The following is a 20,625-nucleotide window of genomic DNA, read 5'->3' as shown; positions in this document are numbered from 1 at the left end:
CTTATGTGGAGTAGTTGTTCTCCACGTGGTGGGTTAATACTAAATTTCCCCCAAAACACAGGTTAGGTTGTTCAGGTAAGAGCCCAATTCCCTCTTATTGTGGAGGTGTTTTTTATAATTTAGGGGTGGTAATGTACTGATTCAGACAGACCCGTATAGGATGCCACCTCTAGGCCTTACACGCGTCACACACAGAGTAGGAGAGTTTGTCGTTTTATAATTCAACGGTTCTAATTATGTGCTGTGACCTCTAAGCTCTTTGTTGCTGGTGGCTAGTGTCAGCCCGGTTCCCCGTGTGGTATTTATGGCAGCGGGGCACTGTAATGTCTGCCGGACCACGTCCAGTTACAAGGTGAGGCAAAGTCCCCTTACCCCAATTGTGTGCGTAAGTCCGTTGTCTGGGCTCCTCCGTTCTTGGTGTCCGCTACCTCTCGCACCGGGTTACACCACTGTGAGGCCGTGATCTGCTCCAAGAGATCGCGATGAGGCAGCAAACAGCAGCTGCAGTCCGTGGTCTCCCGCCGTCACTCTCCTTAACGCTGCTGTAGTATAGGCCGCAAAAGTTTGTTCACTTCTTGTCCCCCGGTCACTCATAAAAGTGCTGCAAGCAAGGTGGGGATAATAGGTGGGGGTTGAGGATATATTTCCCCCTGTGAGAGGTATATTTAGGGAAGGGTAATGCCTAAAGTTATGAGATTGTTTGCCTGAGGGTTGAAGAGCGCTTTCAAAGCACAGCCATCACTCTGCATGGCCAAGCTCCGCCCCCAAGCACTCATTTTGTTGTTTTTATTTTTATTTATTTTGTTGTTATTTAAATTGATGTAACTGAGGAATATTTAATTTCCAAAAGTTAATTAGGTTAAACTCGCTATTCAGACCAGAGGGCCACCTGGTGGCCAGTTTAAGTATCCAGTATACCTATTCCCTTGCCAGTAACGATGCTGTTACAGAAGCATTAGTTATTTTGTTGTGAAGAGCTTATTTCCCAGCAGCAATGCCTGAACCAGCAAGCCAGTGCCTAAGAAGGGCTCCAAGAAAACCGTAACAAGTATCATTTCATAAAGAGTTAACTCTTTTTTTTCAGCTTTTAGAAACTATTGCCTAAATACACGTTTGCTGGCCTCAGCTCTAAGTTTAGTGATAACAAATCCCATTGTCTAATCACCTCTGGAGCCAGACTGCTAATTGATAAGATGAACTTGTAAACTTGTTATCTTAAGTACTGTAATCCTATTGTGGCCTGTCAAAGGACAGTGCTCTCTATCTAAATGTGTTATGGGGGATTTTGTGCTTCCCCCCCTCTCCCCCTGGGAGTGCCCTGTGTGCATGTAACCTTAATAAAAAGCAGGCTGGGCATCCCAGTCCTGAGTTCTTGTTTGACCCTCAATCGCAGCGTTGACTCGTTTTTGTGGGCAGAAGGGTATCCTAGCTGTACTGCAGCTAAGGGAGATTATTCTATATTTGCGAGACTCATATAGAATACTATGGAAAGCAGCTTCTCCCCTCTTTAGCAATAGGGATCCAGGCTACTAAGCGGTCCATCTCTCAGCGAGACTAAGGGTAACCGTAACATTTGGCGGCAGTGGCGGGATTTTCCTGGATTTCCTAGGAGAGGTACAGAACGGATGGAGAGCGCTTACGAAAAATTGAAGCGTACAACCCTAAAGGATTTACTTGAAAGCAGAGGGGGGTACGCCAGCAACCGGCCGAGGAGAGAGCTGATCGCAGAATTGACCGAACTGGATCAGAGCTTCACAATGGCGGAAACACCGACCACGATTAGTGACGAAAAAACCAGGATTGTTCGGGAAAGGCTCTCATTATACGGGCCGAACCCCTCCATGGAATTGGTACAGCAGTTGATGGCGGAGGCGGACGAGGATATACGAGAGACTCAAGCCCACGAACTCAACCTAGCGAACGCACACCGCAATTCTGAAGCCCCGCAGGTAATCATCCCTGTCGAAAATGCTGGGAGGCCCAAGATACCCTATGCGGCATTTCGACCCTTCCTAGAGAGCGAGACAGGGATTGATGAATATTTGGCGGACTTCGAAAGGCAATGTTCCCTGCACCAGATTCCCAACAGAGAGTGGCCCACGATATTGTCTGGGAAACTATCCGGGCGAGCCCTGGAAGCCTTTCGTACTCTGGGTGCTGAGGAAGTGACACAGTATGAGCTAGTTAAGGAGACACTGTTGCGACGGTAAGCTGCAACTCCGGACACGTATCACCGACAGTTTCGGGGCACGGAAAAGAAGCCTAACGATACCCATATGGAATGGGCGCACCGAATGCGGAGAGCGGCAAATCACTGGCTGAGCGGAAGTAAAGCGGTGACTGGGGAGGAAATTTTACAATTGTTTCTCTTAGAACATTTTTATAATGGCATGGAACAGCAAGGGAAGGAATGGCTGCGAGACAGGCGGCCTTCTACCTTAGAAGAAGCAGCCAAATTGGCCGATGAACATTATGACTCCCGTCTTCACGAACCCATGAACTACCGAGCTCCAGCACGGGTCGAACCCAGAGAGGTTTACCGTGCACCCCCTCGTGCTGAATTCCGAGCCCCGGTGCCCACAGGGCCCGTCCGACACTCAGGACCACCCAATAACAGCTCTGAGCGTCCCAGACCGACTTGCCACCGATGCAAGCAACCAGGGCATTTCATGGCTAGCTGCCCCCTTAATACGCACCAGACACCCAGGAATTACAATTACCCCTCTGGGTCCTATCGTCCGGCCCGGGCCCTCTGTGTTAACCAAGAGGCCCCTATGGAGGGATATGTGGGGCTGCTTCACGAGGCAGACCCTGTATATGCTGCCTCAGATAACCGCAAGCACCATCGGCAGAGGGTATGGCTCGAGGGGCGATCTACCGAGGGATTGCGAGACACAGGGGCTACTATCACGCTGGTACAGAGTCATTTGGTGCCAGAGCACAAGCGATCCGGACAGACTGTGGCCGTTAGAGTGGCGGGGGGGGATGTGTACAAAATTCCAACAGCTAAAGTGCATCTTGATTGGGGAGTGGGAAAGGGGGCTGTGAACGTGGGCCTAATGGATAATTTACCTGCCGAAGTACTACTGGGCAACGATTTGGGCCCCATGACTTCTGCCTATGCTCCAGTATGCAACAACGAGGCGGACCCAGTGACTACACGGGCCCAAGCCCGGACGGAGCGAGAGCTCTCACCAGTGCGGGAGACACAGGTAAGACCTACCCCGACCTTGCCTGACAGGTTAGGCCCCATACCCTGGGACACCCCAGATGCTTTCGAGGCAGAGTCTAAGACTGACCCGACCTTACAAAAGTACCGGGAACGAGCAGAGACCGGAGGGGGTGGGGCAGATAACGAAACATTCTTATGGGAAAAAGGGAAACTATACCACTGGACAGAGAAAAGGGGACAGCGTAGGCGACAGCTGGTAGTGCCCCACAAATACCGTCAAGAAATCCTCAAAATAGGCCACGACATCCCCTTAGCAGGCCACCTAGCCGTTACCCGTACCCTACACCGCATTACTCACACGTTCTTTTGGCCAGGGGTGCACGCTGACGTTAGAACTTACTGTAACACCTGCGATGTGTGTCAACGAGTAGGAAGGCGAGGCGATCACCCTAAAGCCCAGCTAGTAAATATGCCCATTGTAGAGGAACCCTTCAGCCGGGTTGCTATTGACCTAGTGGGACCACTGGCTACCCCTAGTCCCTCCGGGAAGCGATACATTCTTACCGTAGTGGACTATGCTACCAGGTACCCAGAGGCTGTCGCCCTATCCAACATACAAGCGGATACGGTAGCGAATGCACTAGTACAGGTGTTCTCCCGGGTAGGATTTCCAAAAGAAATCCTATCCAACCGAGGCACCCAATTTACGGCTGAATTGACCCAACAACTCTGGCAGGTTTGCAAAATTAAGTCCCTCCTGAGCTCCCCATACCACCCCCAGACGAACGGGCTGTGTGAGAGGTTCAATGGGACCCTCAAGCAAATGCTCAAGACGTTCACTCAGGAATACCGAGATTGGGAACGCTTCCTGCCGCACCTCCTATTTGCTTATCGGGAGGTGCCCCAGGAAACGACAGGGTTCTCTCCCTTCGAGTTGCTCTACGGAAGAAAGGTACGGGGACCCCTAAACCTGATCCGGGAGCACTGGGAGGGAGAGATGGAGGCTGACGGTGTCCCCATTGTGCCATACGTGCTGGAACTCAGGGACCGAATGGAGCAATTAGCCAAATCCGTGCGGGCTAATCTCCAGTTGGCCCAGAGAAGACAGAAAGTATGGTATGATCGGGGGGCCCGAAAGAGAATCTTCACCATAGGACAAAAGGTGTTAGTACTTAAGCCGGTGAAGACAGACAGATTGCAGGCGTCCTGGCAGGGTCCCTACCAGATCGTAGAGAAAAGGGGAGACACCACTTATGTGATAGCTAGCTGCCACGACAACAATCTTAGAAAAACATTCCATGTAAACATGCTCAAGGAATATTTTGAGCGACCAGAGAACATGACGGCCGTATGTTGTTCCCCTCAGGAAGACCCCGACAGTTTACCCATTCCAGACCTATTAGAAAAGAGCCTCCCCACAGGTATAGTGGCGCAGGTTCAGATAGGGGACCGACTTAGCCCCACTGAAAGGGAGCAGCTCAACCAACTCCTCCAGTCCAAACACCTCACCTTCTCCCCGAAGCCAGGGTACACTACTTTAACCACCCACCAGGTAGATACTCCGGGACAAGCTCCCTTGCGCCAGGCTCCGTACCGAATCCCCGAAGCAGTTAGGACAGGAATGAAGAAGGAGATCGATGAGATGCTCCAGCTCAGGGTAATTGAGCCCTCCGATAGTCCCTGGGCCTCCCCAGTTGTCTTGGTGCCCAAGAAAGATGGGACCACCCGGTTCTGCGTAGACTATCGGAGGCTCAATGAAAATACCATGACGGACGCTTACCCTATGCCCAGGGTAGACGAGCTACTCGATCGTATAGCCAGGGGAAATTACCTGACCACTATTGACCTCTGCAAAGGTTACTGGCAGATTCCCCTGGCCCCGGAGGCTATCCCCAAGTCGGCATTCGTCACCCCATTCGGCTTATATCAGTTTAGGGTAATGCCGTTTGGGATGAAGAATGCCCCAGCTACATTCCAGCGCTTGGTAGATAGGCTCCTGGATGGCTTCCAGAGTTTTGCTTGCGCCTACCTGGACGACATAGCGATCCACAGTGAGTCCTGGGAGGACCACTTAGCTCATGTGGGAATGGTTCTGGATCAGATCCGGGCTGCTGGCCTGACTCTGAAGCCAAAAAAATGCCACTTTGGGATGGCCGAGGTACAGTACCTGGGTCACCGGGTGGGGTGTGGAAAGCAGCAACCAGAGCCGGCCAAAATAGAAGCTGTCGCCATTTGGCCCACCCCCATCACTAAGACTCAGGTCCTAGCCTTCCTGGGCACGGCAGGGTACTATAGACGGTTCGTACCAGACTACAGCACACTTGCCAAACCCCTGACTGACTTGACCAAGAAGAACTTACCTCGACAGGTCCTGTGGTCTCCCCACTGTGAAACGGCTTTCCAGGCTCTCAAAAATGCTCTAATTAACGCTCCTGTCTTGGCGGCCCCAGCCCTTAACAAACGTTTTATCGTCCATACAGATGCTTCCATGTTCGGGCTGGGAGCCGTCCTCAGCCAAGTAGGCGAAGATGGAGGGGAGCATCCAGTTGCCTACATCAGCCGGAAGCTCCTGCCCCGCGAAGTCAGCTATGCAGCGGTCGAAAAGGAGTGTTTGGCTTTGGTGTGGGCATTAAAGAAATTGACTCCCTATTTATATGGTCAGGAGTTCACTCTGGTCACCGACCATAACCCGTTGGTGTGGCTGAACCGGGTCTCTGGAGATAACGGCAGGCTATTACGTTGGAGCTTATCGTTGCAACCCTTCAATTTCACCATTACTTACAGACCTGGGAAACAGAATGGCAACGCCGACGGGTTGTCCAGACAAACCGACCTCAGCCCCGCATAACCAGCGGTCTGGACAGCCTTAGTCTGCCCCGAAAAGGGGTCAGACCGTGTCTGCCAGAGTGTTCCACAGAAAGGGAGCACTGTTACAGAAGCATTAGTTATTTTGTTGTGAAGAGCTTATTTCCCAGCAGCAATGCCTGAACCAGCAAGCCAGTGCCTAAGAAGGGCTCCAAGAAAACCGTAACAAGTATCATTTCATAAAGAGTTAACTCTTTTTTTTCAGCTTTTAGAAACTATTGCCTAAATACACGTTTGCTGGCCTCAGCTCTAAGTTTAGTGATAACAAATCCCATTGTCTAATCACCTCTGGAGCCAGACTGCTAATTGATAAGATGAACTTGTAAACTTGTTATCTTAAGTACTGTAATCCTATTGTGGCCTGTCAAAGGACAGTGCTCTCTATCTAAATGTGTGATGGGGGATTTTGTGCTTCCCCCCCTCTCCCCCTGGGAGTGCCCTGTGTGCATGTAACCTTAATAAAAAGCAGGCTGGGCATCCCAGTCCTGAGTTCTTGTTTGACCCTCAATCGCAGCGTTGACTCGTTTTTGTGGGCAGAAGGGTATCCTAGCTGTACTGCAGCTAAGGGAGATTATTCTATATTTGCGAGACTCATATAGAATACTATGGAAAGCAGCTTCTCCCCTCTTTAGCAATAGGGATCCAGGCTACTAAGCGGTCCATCTCTCAGCGAGACTAAGGGTAACCGTAACAGATGCCCTGTCCCCTCCCCTGATTGGGGGTGAGACATGTTTGACTATTGACCATTTTAGTGAACATGGATCTTTATTGTGTGTTTGACTGAAGTGTGTGATTAGTGGAGTAGTTAATGTGCCCATTTTTATGTTACTGACATGCTCTCTGATTCTTGCTCTTATCCCTCTTGTAGTCATGCCTACATATTGTAGGTTACACTCTGAGCATGTCAGTACATAAATCACATAACTGGGACCCCCTTCTACAACAGGAGAATAGATCCATCAGAAAGGGACAGACAGAAAAAACTACCTTTTTGACTACATACAGTGACCTTTGTTTTGACCAATAGGAAGGCACTGCTTCCTTTTTAAACACAGGTTGATGATCACTCACTATGCTATGACTACGGCGGGAGAAGCCGAAACGCATCAGCAGTAGTGACCACCAACCCGTGCTGCAGCCACTGTGACAGTAAACAGTGTTGTTGTACAAGTCTTTATTCGAATAAAATTTGGAAGTTTAATGAAAATTTATAAAGACCGGAACTCCTTCCCTTTTCTCTTTTTTGAATAATTATATTGTAGCTATCTTAGGATTTATTTATATTTTACAGGCATCTTTCAATTTATTTTAACTAGGTACAATAGCTATTAAATACTTATTAACTATTTAATAGCTACCTAGCTAAAATAAAGAGAAATTTACTTGTAAAATAAAAACTAACCTAAGTTACAATTACACCTAACACTACACTTTACTTTAATAAATTATTCCTATTTAAAACTAAATACTTACCTGTAAAATAAACCCTAAGAGAGCTACAATATAATTAATAATTACATTGTAGCTATTTTAAGATTTATATTTATTTTACAGGTAACTTTGTATGTATTTTAGCTAGGTAGAATAGTTATTAAATAGTTATTAACTATTTAATAACTACCTAGCTAAAAGAAATACAAAATTACCTGTAAAATAAATCCTAACCTAAGTTACAATTAAACCTAACACTACACTATCATTAAATTAATTAAATAAATTAGCTACAAATAACTACAATTAAATACAATTAAATAAACTAACTAAAGTACAAAAAATAAAAAAAGCTAAGTTACAAAAAATAAAAAAAAATAAGTTACAAACATTTAAAAAATATTACAAAAATTTTAAGCTACTTACACCTAATCTAAGCCCCCTAATAAAATAACGAAGCCCCCCAAAATAAAAAAATGCCCTACCCTATTCTAAATTAAAAAGGTACCAGCTCTTTTACCTTACCAGCCCTTAAAAGGGCCTTTTGCGCGGCATGCTCCCAAAGAATTCTGCTCTTTTGCCTGTAAAAGAAAAATACAACCCCCCCCAACATTAAAACCCACCACCCACATACCCCTAATCTAACCCAAACCCCCCTTAAATAAACCTAACACTACCCCCCCTGAAGATCATCCTACCTTGAGTCGTCTTTAGCCAGCCGACCACCGATGGAACCGAAGAGGAGATCCGGAGCGTCAGAAGTCATCATCCAAGGGGCGCTGAAGAATTCTTCCATCCGATGAAGTCATCCTCCAGGCGGCGCTGAAGAGGTCTTCCAACCGGGCGATGTCATCTTCCAAGCGGCATCTTCAATCTTTTTTCTTCCGGATCCATCTTCATCCCACCGACGCGGAACATCCTTCTTCCCCGACGGCCGACGACTGAATGAAGGTTCCTTTAAGGGATGTCATCCAAGATGGCGTCCCTTCAATTCCGATTGGCTGATAGGATTCTATCAGCCAATCGGAATTAAGGTAGGAAAAATCTGATTGGCTGATTGAATCTATTGATCGGAACAGCCAATAGAATGTGAGCTCAATCTGATTGGCTGATTGGATCAGCCAATCGGATTGAACTTCAATCTGATTGGCTGATTCAATCAGCCAATCAGATTTTTCCTACCTTAATTCCGATTGGCTGATAGAATCCTATCAGCCAATCGAAATTGAAGGGACGCCATCTTGGATGACGTCCCTTAAAGGAACCTTCATTCGTCGTTAGTCCGTCGGGGAAGAAGGATGTTCCGCATCGGCGGGATGAAGATGGATCCGGAAGAAAGAAGATTGAAGATGCCGCTTGGAAGATGACATCGCCCGGTTGGAAGACCTCTTCAGCGCCGCCTGGATGATGACTTCATTGGATGGAAGACTTCTTCAGCTCCCCTTGGATGATGACTTCTGCCGCTCTGGATCTCCTCTTCGGTTCCATCGGTGGTCGGCTGGCTGAAGACGACTCAAGGTAAGATGATCTTCAGGGGGGTAGTGTTAGGTTTATTTAAGGGTGGTTTGGGTTAGATTAGGGGTATGTGGGTGGTGGGTTTTAATGTTGGGGGGGTTGTATTTTTCTTTTACAGGCAAAAGAGCAGAATTCTTTGGGGCATGCCCCGCAAAAGGCCCTTTTAAGGGCTGGTAAGGTAAAAGAGCTGGTAACTTTTTAATTTAGAATAAGGTAGGGCATTTTTTTTATTTTGGGGGGCTTTGTTATTTTATTAGGGGGCTTAGGTTAGGTGTAAGTAGCTTAAAATTGTTGTAATATTTTTTAAATGTTTGTAACTTATTTTTTAATTTTTTGTAAATTAGCTTTTTTTATTTTTTGTACTTTAGTTAGTTTATTTAATTGTATTTAATTGTAGTTATTTGTAGCTAATTTATTTAATTAATTTAATGATAGTGTAGTGTTAGGTTTAATTGTAACTTAGGTTAGGATTTATTTTACAGGTAATTTTGTATTTCTTTTAGCTAGGTAGTTATTAAATAGTTAATAACTATTTAATAACTATTCTAACTAGCTAAAATAAATACAAAGTTACCTGTAAAATAAATATAAATCCTAAAATAGCTACAATGTAATTATTAATTATATTGTAGCTATCTTAGGGTTTATTTTACAGGTAAGTATTTAGTTTTAAATAGGAATAATTTATTAAAGTATAGTGTAGTGTTAGGTGTAATTGTAACTTAGGTTAGTTTTTATTTTACAGGTAGATTTCTCTTTATTTTAACTAGGTAGCTATTAAATAGTTAATAACTATTTAATAGCTATTGTACCTAGTTAAAATAATTTGAAAGTTGCCTGTAAAATAAAAATAAATCCTAAAATAGCTACAATATAATTATTACTTATATTGTAGCTATATTAGGGATTATTTTAAAGGTAAGTATTTAGTTTTAAATAGAATTAACTTAGTTAATAAGAGAAATATTATTTAGATTTATTTAATTAATATTTAAGTTAGGGGGGTGTTAGGGTTAGTGTTAGACTTAGGTTTAGGGGTTAATAATTTTATTACAGTGGCGGCAGTGTAGGGGGGCAGGATAGGGGTTAATAAATTTATTATTGGTGGCGACGGTGTAGGGGGGCAGATTAGGGGTTAATAAATTTAATATAGGTTGCGGCGGGGTCCGGGAGCGGCGGTTTAGGGGTTAAACTATTTATTTAGTTGCGGCGAGGTCCGGGATCCGCAGGATAGGGGTTAATAACTTTATTATAGGTGGCGGCGGTATGGGGGGGGGCAGGATAGGGGTTACTTGGTATAATGTAGGTGGCGGTGGTGTCCGGGATCGGCGGTTTAGGGGTTAATACATTTATAAGAGTTGCGGCGGGGTCTAGGAGCGGCGGTTTAGGGGTTAATAACTTTATTGAGTTGCGGGGGGCTCCAGGGGCGCCGGTATAGGGGTTAGAACAGTGTAGTTAGTGTGGGTGCTTAGTGACAGGGGTATAAATAAAGCTGTCAAAAAGCCGAAGAGCAGCGAGATTGGATGAGTGATAACTCTCACAGTCCGTTGCTCATCGCCCCGTACTTGGTGCACGGCTTTTTGAAAGCTTTTTTGATAACTTAGGCGAAATTTTGAAGGTCCGCGGCGGCGATGTTAGGCGAGCTTAGGCGGGCATATTGAACCGGCGAAGGCAGGTAAAGTAGACGGCTTGATAACTACCCCCCTAGGAGTGTTGAATTCCAACATGTCGGGCTGTTGCAAATCAAGCGCCTCACTGGCATGTTGTTTCACCGCTGGATATCTGAAAAGTGTGCCATGGCCGTGTAGGAATGCCTGAAATTGCCACACACCTTCCTGGCCTGCTTCAGGACGTCCTGTAAGCCTGGGTACTTATGCACAAAGCGTTGTACATGCACATGTGTCAACTTGCCCAAATTCAATGCCGCCAACAAATTTCTTCCGCTGTCACAAACCACTTTGCCGATCTCCAGTTGGTGCATAGTCAGCCACTGATCCACCTGTGCGTTCAGGGTGGACAGGAGTGCTGGTCCGGTGTGACTCTCTACTTTCAGGCAAGTCAACCCCAAGACGGTGTGACACTGCCGTATCCGGGATGAGGAATAGTACCTGGGGAGCTAGGGGGGGGGGTGCTGTTGATGTGGAGCAAGAAGCAGCAGCAGAAGAGGACTCAGCCGAGGAGGTTATGGAAGAGGATGGAGTAGGAGGAGTAGAGTAGGTGGCAGCAGGCCTGCCTGCAAGTCGTGGCGGTGTCACCAACTCCTCTGCAGAGCCACGCATTCCATGCCTGGCAGCCGTCAGCAGGTTTACCTAATGCGCAGTGTAGGTGATATACCTGCCCTGACCATGCTTTGCAGACCAGGTATCAGTGGTCAGATGGACCCTTGCCACAAAACTGTGTGCCAGATATACCATTACTTCCTTTTGCACAATCGAGTACAGGTTGGGGATTGCCTTTTGTGCAAAGAAATTTCGTCCGGGTACCGTCCACTGCGGTGTCCCAATAGCTACAAGTTTTTGGAACGCCTCAGACTCCACCAGCTTGTATGGTAAAAGCTAAAGCTAAGAGTTCAGACAAGCCAGCTGTCAGATGCCGGGCAAGGGGGTGACTTTGTGACATTGGCTCCTTACGCTCAAACATGTCCTTGACAGACACCTGACTGTGGGCAGATGAGCAGGAACTGCTCAAGGCGAGAGACGGAGTGGCGGATGGTTGAGAGGGGGCAAGGAGGACAGCAATGGTTGACGTGGCTGAAGATGCTGGACCCGGAGGAGGATGGCGGCTTTGAGTTTGGGTGCTGCTTCTACTCATGTGTTGATCCCATAGGCGTTTGTGATGTGCGATCATGTGCCTTCGCAATGCAGTTGTACCTAGGTGGGTGTTGGACTTCCCAAGACTCAGTTTCTTTTGGCACAGGTTGCAAATGGCATCGCTGTTGTCAGAGGCAGACACACAAAAAAAATGACACACTGCTGAGCTCTGCAATGATGGCATTCTGGTGGTGGCAACAGCATGCGTTGATTAGCGTGCTGTCTGGCTGACCCCGGGTGCCGATGCATGCTGTCTGACTGTGCCACTAGCTCCTTGCAATGACCTCCCCCTGCTTCCAACTTGTCTCCTCCTCCTCTCTGTCTCCCCATCTGAACTTTCCACCTGTTCTTCTTCTCTTCTAGCGGGCACCCACGTGACATCCACGGACGCATCGTCATCATCAACCACTTCACTTGTATCTGACAACTCAGCAATGGAAGCAGCAGCGGGTACAACATCATCATCATCACACCATACGTCCATGTGTGTAATGCTGCCTGACTGAGACATATCCCTGTTATCTACATCCTCTGGCAATAATGGTTGCGCATCACTCATTTCTTCCAACTGATGTGTAAATAACTCCTCTGACAGATCGAGTGAAGCGGCTGTGGTGCTAGTGTTGGTGGTGGCGGCAGGCGGGTGAGTGGTAACTTGAGAGGTGCCCGAAGCTAAGCTGGAGGAGGATGGTGTGTCAAGGTACTGAGCGGAAGCTGTAGAAGATTGGGTGTCCTGTGTTAGCCAGTCAACTATGTCCTCAGAACTTTTCGAGTTCAGGGTAAGTGGCCTCTGAACATTGGGCATTATTCTAGGGCCAAAGGGAATCACAGCACCACTACCACAATGGTCCCTGCGGGGTGGCCTGCCTCTGCCTGTCAATTTTTTTTTTGATTAGTGGTACTATGCGTGCAAGTTACTGTGACAACAGATATGAGTGGCACTGTGCACTGGCAGAAGTTGGCAGAGTAGAAGCTGTAGGCCTGACACACACGCTTGCAGACAACTAACTGCTATTCAATCTATTACAGTCAAAATTGTATTTTTGTTTTTAAATGTACACTACTGTTATACCAGATATGAGTTGCACTGGTGTGACACTGTGCCCTGGCAGGCCCTGAAACGCACACACGTGAAGGAAACTGACTGCTATTATTTCACAGTCAAAAAAGTGTTGTTTTTTTTTAAATGCACACTACTGTTACACCAGATATGAGTTGCACTGGTGTGACACTGTGCCCTGGCAGGCCCTGAAACGCACACATGTGAAGGAAACTGACTGCTATTATTTCACAGTCAAAAAAGTGTTGTTTTTTTAAAATGTACACTACTGTTACACCAGATATGAGTATCACTGGTGTGACACTGTGCCCTGGCAGGCCCTGAAACGCACACGTGTGAAGGAAACTGACTGCTATTATTTCACAGTCAAATTTCTAGGTTTTTTTTTAACGTACACTACTGTTACACCAGATATGAGTTGCCCTGGTGTGACACTGTGCCCTGGCAGGCCCTGAAACGCACAAGTGTGAAGGAAACTGACTGCTATTATTTCACAGTCAAAAAAGTGTTGTTTTTTTTTTAAATGTACACTATTGTTACACCAGATATGAGTTGCACTGGTGTGACACTGTGCCCTGGCAGGCCCTGAAATGCACACGTGTGAAGGAAACTGACTGCTATTATTTCACAGTCAAAAAAGTGTTGTTTTTTTAAATGTACACTACTTTTACACCAGATATGAGTTTCACTGGTGTGACACTGTGCACTGGCAGGCACTGAAATGCACACGTGTGAAGGAAACTGACTGCTATTATTTCACAGTCAAAAAGTGTTGTTGTTTTTTTTTTTGTTTTTTTTTCAAAAGAGCTTTATTAAAAAAATAAACTTACAGGAAACAATTTGTTCACTTGCAATGACAGATACTTTTTTCCATCCCTTTTTTTCCAACATAAACAATTCTCATAGCAGCTATGCAAAACAGCCTGTGAGACTCCAAGTACACGGGGTCCCCATGCATTAGATAGAGGAGAACCATAATCTGCTAACATTTGAGTGTCAATCAAGATCAGGAATAGTGATTAGCTCTTCACTTACATTTTTCAAAATTTTTTCCAATAACTAATGACATGTCTTTTACAGTAAAGACATGATGCTTAAATGATAAATACATACATAGACAATACAGGTCTAAGATATACAGATATATTAAATATTACCCGGTTTGCCGCTCAGTGCCTTTGTTCCAGCGTCCCTAACACCACGGTATATACACATTCAAGGGGGCCGGGAAGAACAAGGTATAGATGGGTAGAAGAAGGGAGAGCAAGGGAAAAGAGGGAAAGAGAGGGATATCAAGAGAAGAGAGGGGAGGGGAAGGGTGGGAAATATCAGGGGGGGGGGAGAAGAAAAAACAAAACAAAAAAAAACAAACATAGCGTATCAACCACTCCAGGACGGCCTTCTATCCTAATCTCCGGGACCAATTAATCTCTCTCCAGCCCGGTACCCTCCCACAACAGTAGCATTTCCGTGTATGCGTCTAATGTTGCGGTCTTAAAATAATGATATTTCTCCAAAAGGAGAATATTTTGCACGTTTTGTCTCCAGTCCGCGAGGGTAGGTATTTGGGGGGACTTCCAGCGTTGAGGTATCAGGTTCTTAGCCCCCGACAACATCAACATCAGGAGGCTCTTTTTTACCCTATTCTCTATTTTGTTAGGGAAATGGAATAGCAAAATTTCTGGGAGTTTTGGAATGTCAAGGTCAAGTAATTTCTGAATCTCCTGCCAGACGGAAGACCAAAAGTCCAACAGGAGCGGGCAATCCCACCAGATATGTAAGATCATACCTGTGCCACCACACCCCCTCCAACAATTCTCCGAGACTCTCGGGTAGATTGTCTTAAGTCTAGATGGCGTGAGGTACCATCGGCTTAGAAATTTATAATGTGATTCCTGCATACGAGCAGAGACCGACAGTGTCTTTACGGCTCGGGAAATCCGTTACCAATCCTTGTTAGAGAGCTCAGAGCCCAGCTCCTTATGCCATGCTCTTGTATAGTTTGGGAGGGGGCTGTCTCTCGGTTGCAGAAGCAGAGTATAGATGAGGGAGACCAAGTGCCCAGCTACATTACGTTGGATACAAAGTTCGCAATGTGGCATCCCATGTAACAAAAAGCTCCTCCAAAAGGGGAAATCCCGCTATCTGCGAGGGCCTGTATTTACTATTGATCCACATCAAAGGCTTCAAGTCCCTGACCTGAAGGATCTCTCTGTCCATAGAATTCCAGTCTTTTTGTGGATTTCCCTGGCACCACTCAACCACTCTCTGTAAAATCATGGCTTTTCTGTAAAGCTTTATGTCTGGGAGGGCCAATCCACCCTCTTCTCTGGGTTTATACATCATCTGCCTGCTAATCCTCGGCCTAGTCCCTTGCCAGATATATTCCTCAATAAGGTTTTGGAACTGTAGGAGGAAGGCTTGTGGGAGCGGAATGGGCAATGTCTGAAACAGATATAGCAGTCTAGGAAGAACGTTCATCTTCACTACACCAATCCGCCCCAACCATGAAATGTGTTTATGCTTCCACACAGAAAGATCTGCTGCAACCTCACGTCGGAGTGTCGCATAGTTTGACTCAAATATAACCTGAGTGGAGACAGCGAGATAAACTCCTAGGTATTTCAGATGCTTGTCTTTTATCTGGAACGGGCTGTGTTCACGTAACTAGTCTCTAACAGACTGTTCTAAGTTAACCCCTAACACCTCTGATTTGGTGGCATTCAACAAAAAGCCGGACACCTCACCGTATCTAGCGAACTCCCACAGGAGGGTAGGGACAGAAGTCTTCAAGTCACTCAAAGTGAAGAGCAGGTCATCAGCGTACATACTTATTTTGTATTCTCGTTCTCCTATCGAGTATCCCACTATTCTGCAGTTGTCACGAATGTTACACGCCAATGCCTCAACCGAGATGGCGAACAGCAAGGGAGACAGGGGACACCCCTGCCTGGTCCCATTGGAAATAGCAAATGGCTCAGACAAAAGACCATTAACCCTAACCCTTGCAGTAGGCTTTGTGTAAAGGCAGAAGACCATTTCTATAAACCGATCTCCAAAGGCCACCCTCTTCAGAGTGTCCCAAAGGAACTGCCAGCTCACCCTGTCGAAGGCTTTTTCTGCATCTGTCGACAACAGGGCAAGCGGCGGCCCCCCTTTGACTGAATGTGAAATCAGCTGCATAACTTTGAGGGTGTTGTCCCTGGCCTCTCGACCAGGGACAAACCCCACCTGGTCCAAGGCGATCAGACCAGGGAGAAACCTAATAACTCTATTCGCCAACACCTTAGCCAAAATCTTGACATCTGCGTTCAGCAGAGAGATTGGTCTGTAGCTTTGCAGTTTGTCGGGCGGCTTTCCCGGCTTCGGGATTACCGTAATATATGCAGCAAGCATAGAAGAAGGCAGAGCCCTATCACTAGATAAAGAATTGAACATGAATTGCAGGTTTGGCGACAGTATTGACAAAAAGGTCTTATAATATTTTGAGCCCAGTCCATCCGGACCAGGGCACTTCCCACTTGGAAGACTCTTCAGAGTGTCCTCTATCTCCTCCTTAGCCAGGAGGGAGTCCAGGAAATCGGCTGCCTCTGAGTCCAGCACTTTCATTTTTGTATTCTTAAGGTGTTCTCGAACCAGGAGGCTCTGCGAGGGACCTACAGTCCCCTGGGACACTGTTGTGGGATTCAGATTGTAAAGACCGCTATAGTAAAGCCAGAAAATTTCTGCTATGCCCGGGCTATCCTTATGTACCCTATCTGTGTGATCTCTCATGGAATAAACATATGCTTTGAGCTGGGATCTCCGGAGCGTTCTCGCCAGGAGTTTCCCAGCTTTGTCTCCTCCCTCATAGTACCTCTGATTTAGCCAGGTCGCAATTTTATGATTCTCCTCCTGGAGGAGTTGGTTGAAATCTTTTCTGGCCTGAGTCAGGTCAGTTTCCTTTTCTCTGTTTAAGGGGTCCTTTCTATGTGAGTCCTCCAGTGACTTAATGTCCGAGAGCAGTTGGTCATATCTGTCTCTCCTCTGCCTCTGCAAGCGTGCTTTATGTTTAATAAGATGACCCCTTATAACACTTTTATGAGCCTCCCAGATTGTCGTTAGGGGCAGCTCGTCTGTCATGTTTAGTTCAAAGTATTCCAACATTTGGGCCGAGATGTCCACGACAATGTCAGGGGCACTCAAAAGAGTATTGTCCAGTCTCCAGGTAGCTGAAGTGGGGGGTGTATCGGGCCACATCATCTGGAATAAGACCGGGGCATGGTCTGACCATGTGATTGAGGCTATCTCACTACTCTGTACATATGCAATGCCTTGTAAATCTACAAAGAAATAATCAATGCGTGAATACTTCCTGTGCGGACTAGAATAAAATGTAAATTTTGTTTCAGTAGGGTGTAGAGTTTTCAGATATCGTGTAGGAGGTGGTGCCTAAGTGTCGCATTTATATGTTTGAGTACATAGTGTGGTACACTTGAGATGCCATTGGATGTGTCTTGTTTGGGGATAAGAGGTATATTAAAGTCCCCTCCCATGATGATAATCCCCTTGGCATGATCGAGAAATCTACCCGAGAGAGTCTTAAGAAAAATATGCTGAGCAACATTCGGGGCGTAGACATTGACCATCGTAACCTGAGCGCCGTGGAGTGTGCCTATTAGCATAATGAATCAGCCTTCCCTGTCGCGGAGGGTCTCATGTATTTGAAATGGGACACCCTGACGGATCAGAATACCCACTCCATTTTGCTTGCGGGGGCCAGAGGAAAAAAGAGCTATTGGATATCTATGATTATGCCATTTCGGCTCTTTCTGTCTAGCAAAGTGGGACTCTTGTATGAAAATCACGTCACCACCCATTTTGTGAAACTCCCTCATAACTATGGAGCATTTGCTCGGACTATTTAAGCCCTTTACGTTGATCGTCAAGAATCTCAGAGGATGAGCCCGAGGGCTCCGGCCCCTGGGGTCCATGAGGGAGAAAAAAAAAAAAGAGGGGGGAATGAGGGAAGGGAGAAGAGGGATATTAAGAGTGGATAGGAAAGGGAAGGGAGGGGTACAGAACAGGTCAGGAAAGTGGTGTAATTGAAGTATATGAATGTATTTAGTGACTTTCTAGAACCTAGGTCTTAATGGGGGTAGTCACTAGATAAAGTGCGCTTAAAGTAAGATCTGCTATAGCAGCTAAGACAGCAAATCCAGGTCTCAGTGAGACAAACTAGCCTCTGTAAAGGCTTTTCTAGAGGGAATATGCCCGCAACTAGCCTATTGACAAATAATGTAACGTACAAAACCTGATACAAAATGACTCAACATTCATATTTTATCAAACATTTAGTAACATATAACAATGAGGTTGAGAAATAAATGGGTGAACCAACATTTTAGAACCAAGGGGGTAGTATGTGCACCTGGGAAGGACAGTAAAGAGACCCCGGGTCATCCATCCACAATGCACATAGACCATATACACAACAACACTGCAGGGAGCATTCAGATATGAGACATGACATCAACAAATGATCCCAAGTAAATTTCAAGGAATACTAATTCAAAAAGTAAATGTGATTTCTGGCAGGGTGAATAGAGCAGTTCAATGTGTGAGATATTAATAAGCTAAATACATGTAAAATACATTTCAGTCCAAGAAAAGTCTCATTACTTCAGGTAGACACCCTGGACCCGGCACCTTTAGCCGAAAAAACAGATGTAATTTCTTACCTCTCCCGTCAAGACGGACAGGAGGTTCCTGCAGAGTCTTGTGGCGGATTGTCCATATTAATCGGTTGTGGCACTGCTATACCCAGTGTGGAGCAGAACCTGTCTAAGTCCTCGAAGGAGCGGAAAACTGCAGATTTATCGCCATTAGAGGCCACCAAACAGGTGGGGAATCCCCATCTGTAAAGGATCTTGTGTTCCTGAAGGGCAGTTGTTAAAAAACGGAGATCCCTACGCTTCTGTAGGGTAGCAGGGCATAAATCCGAAAAGATTTGTAAGGTGATCCCAGCGTGCTGGATTGGATGTTTGTTCCTGCTGCACCTAAGAATCTCCTCTTTATCCTTATAATTCAGTATCCTGAGGATAACATCCCTTGGGGGGCTTTTGGCGATGGTTTAGGGCGCAGCGCTCTGTGCGCCCTTTCTATAATGACTTCAGCTGCCAGTGGGGTACCTTTCACTGTGCGGAAGAGATCTTGTAAATAACCAGGTAGGGCAGTTGGGTTGATAGTTTCAGGTATCCCTCTCACTCGCAAATTGTTCCGCCTGCTGCGGTTATCCAAGTCCTCCACTCTTTCTAATAGACTCTGGATAAGATTGGTGTTATGTTGTGTCTGGGAATTGGTATCTTTTAATTGCTGTTGCAATGTGCTTTGTGAGTTCTCCACAGACACTACTCTCTGCGAGAGGTCAGATAGATCCTTCTTCAATTCACTGAATACATTTTTGATGTCTGCAGCAATGCTTTTAATGTCCTCTTTTGATGAGAGGGATTGGAGGTCTCCCTTAGTAACATACTTTGATAGATCAGGGGGCATAGATAGAGGGTCTTCCTCTCTGGGGTGTACCTGTGTCTGATTATCTTCACCAGTTAGCACCTCTGCAGATTTAATGTAATAGTTCATATTTCTGGTCTTTGCGCCTTTTTCAGCGCCTGCTTGCTTTTTCTGAGCCATTTGCAGTGCTTTGCAAAGAAGTCAGTTACTTCACTCAGAGGGTAATCAGAACACAGGTGTGGGGTGTAGGGGGTACACTTAAGATGAGATTACTGATATCAGGGGATGACTTCAGTGAGCTATTGAATTATTAATACATCAAAAAAATAAAAAAAACATGAGAGTCTCTCCCCTTCTTGGGGGCACAGGGCACCTTAAACTGTGCTTAGAGGTCTTATAGTTGTGACACTATCAGTCGATCCTTCCTGGAGATAAACAGTTCTTTTCTTTTTCTTTTATATTTTTTCTTTTTTTTTTTGTTTCCCAAGCTGCGTCACAGTACACAAGGCCCAAAAAGCAGCCTCCTCACTTTGACACACTATAGAAGGCCTTGGCTATTCTAGCATGACAGGTAGGCCTTTATTCAATCTAAAGTGTCCCCCTAGTTGAAATCTGCTCTACCACGGGTACCCCAGGATTAGATTGATTAAATATGTCTCTTAAGCACTCAGGTGCAGCAGCCTCCCTCTATTACCTCCGCTTACCGGCTTTTAGGGAAGCTCCACTTCAGCGGGTATTCTGTCAGCCAGCACTGTCCGGTACGTAACTCGGCGAGGCACCGCACCACTTGCAGGGGTTCCGAGGGCTTGTTTAATATCAAGCCAGGCAGACCAGGCAAAGGTTCCGACCAGGGACAGTCTCGTGCTCCTCCTTGAACATGGCCGCAACAAGCACACACAGGACCGGTGTTGATCTAAAGCCGTTACTTACTGAGACACTGCGGCGCTGCCCAGTCTGGTCACACTGCGTTATGGGGGTCCTTCAGCTAGCTGAGAGCGAGTGCTTTTCTCCCGCGATCTGTCCTTAAGGTTCCCGGTATGACTCTAACAGGGCCGCATCACAGGGCGCAGCGCCAGAGTTCCCAAAGGCGCATATAAAATGTCATAAGAGAGTTCCTCTTGGGACTAAAATAAATGTCCTGCAGTCCCCTTGGTTCTTAGGCTTGTTTAAAAGTTTTCACAGGAGTACTTTATGGGCTTTGATGGCATTAGGCTAGTCTTCAGTTCAGGAGCACTATACACACACGGCCATTCTCCTGCACAGCCAGGCTCCGCCCCCCA

Source organism: Bombina bombina, chromosome 1 (genome assembly GCF_027579735.1).
Source record: "Bombina bombina isolate aBomBom1 chromosome 1, aBomBom1.pri, whole genome shotgun sequence".
In the NCBI taxonomy this organism is placed as follows: Eukaryota; Metazoa; Chordata; class Amphibia; order Anura; family Bombinatoridae; genus Bombina; species Bombina bombina.
Note: the sequence above shows the minus strand (reverse complement) of the source record.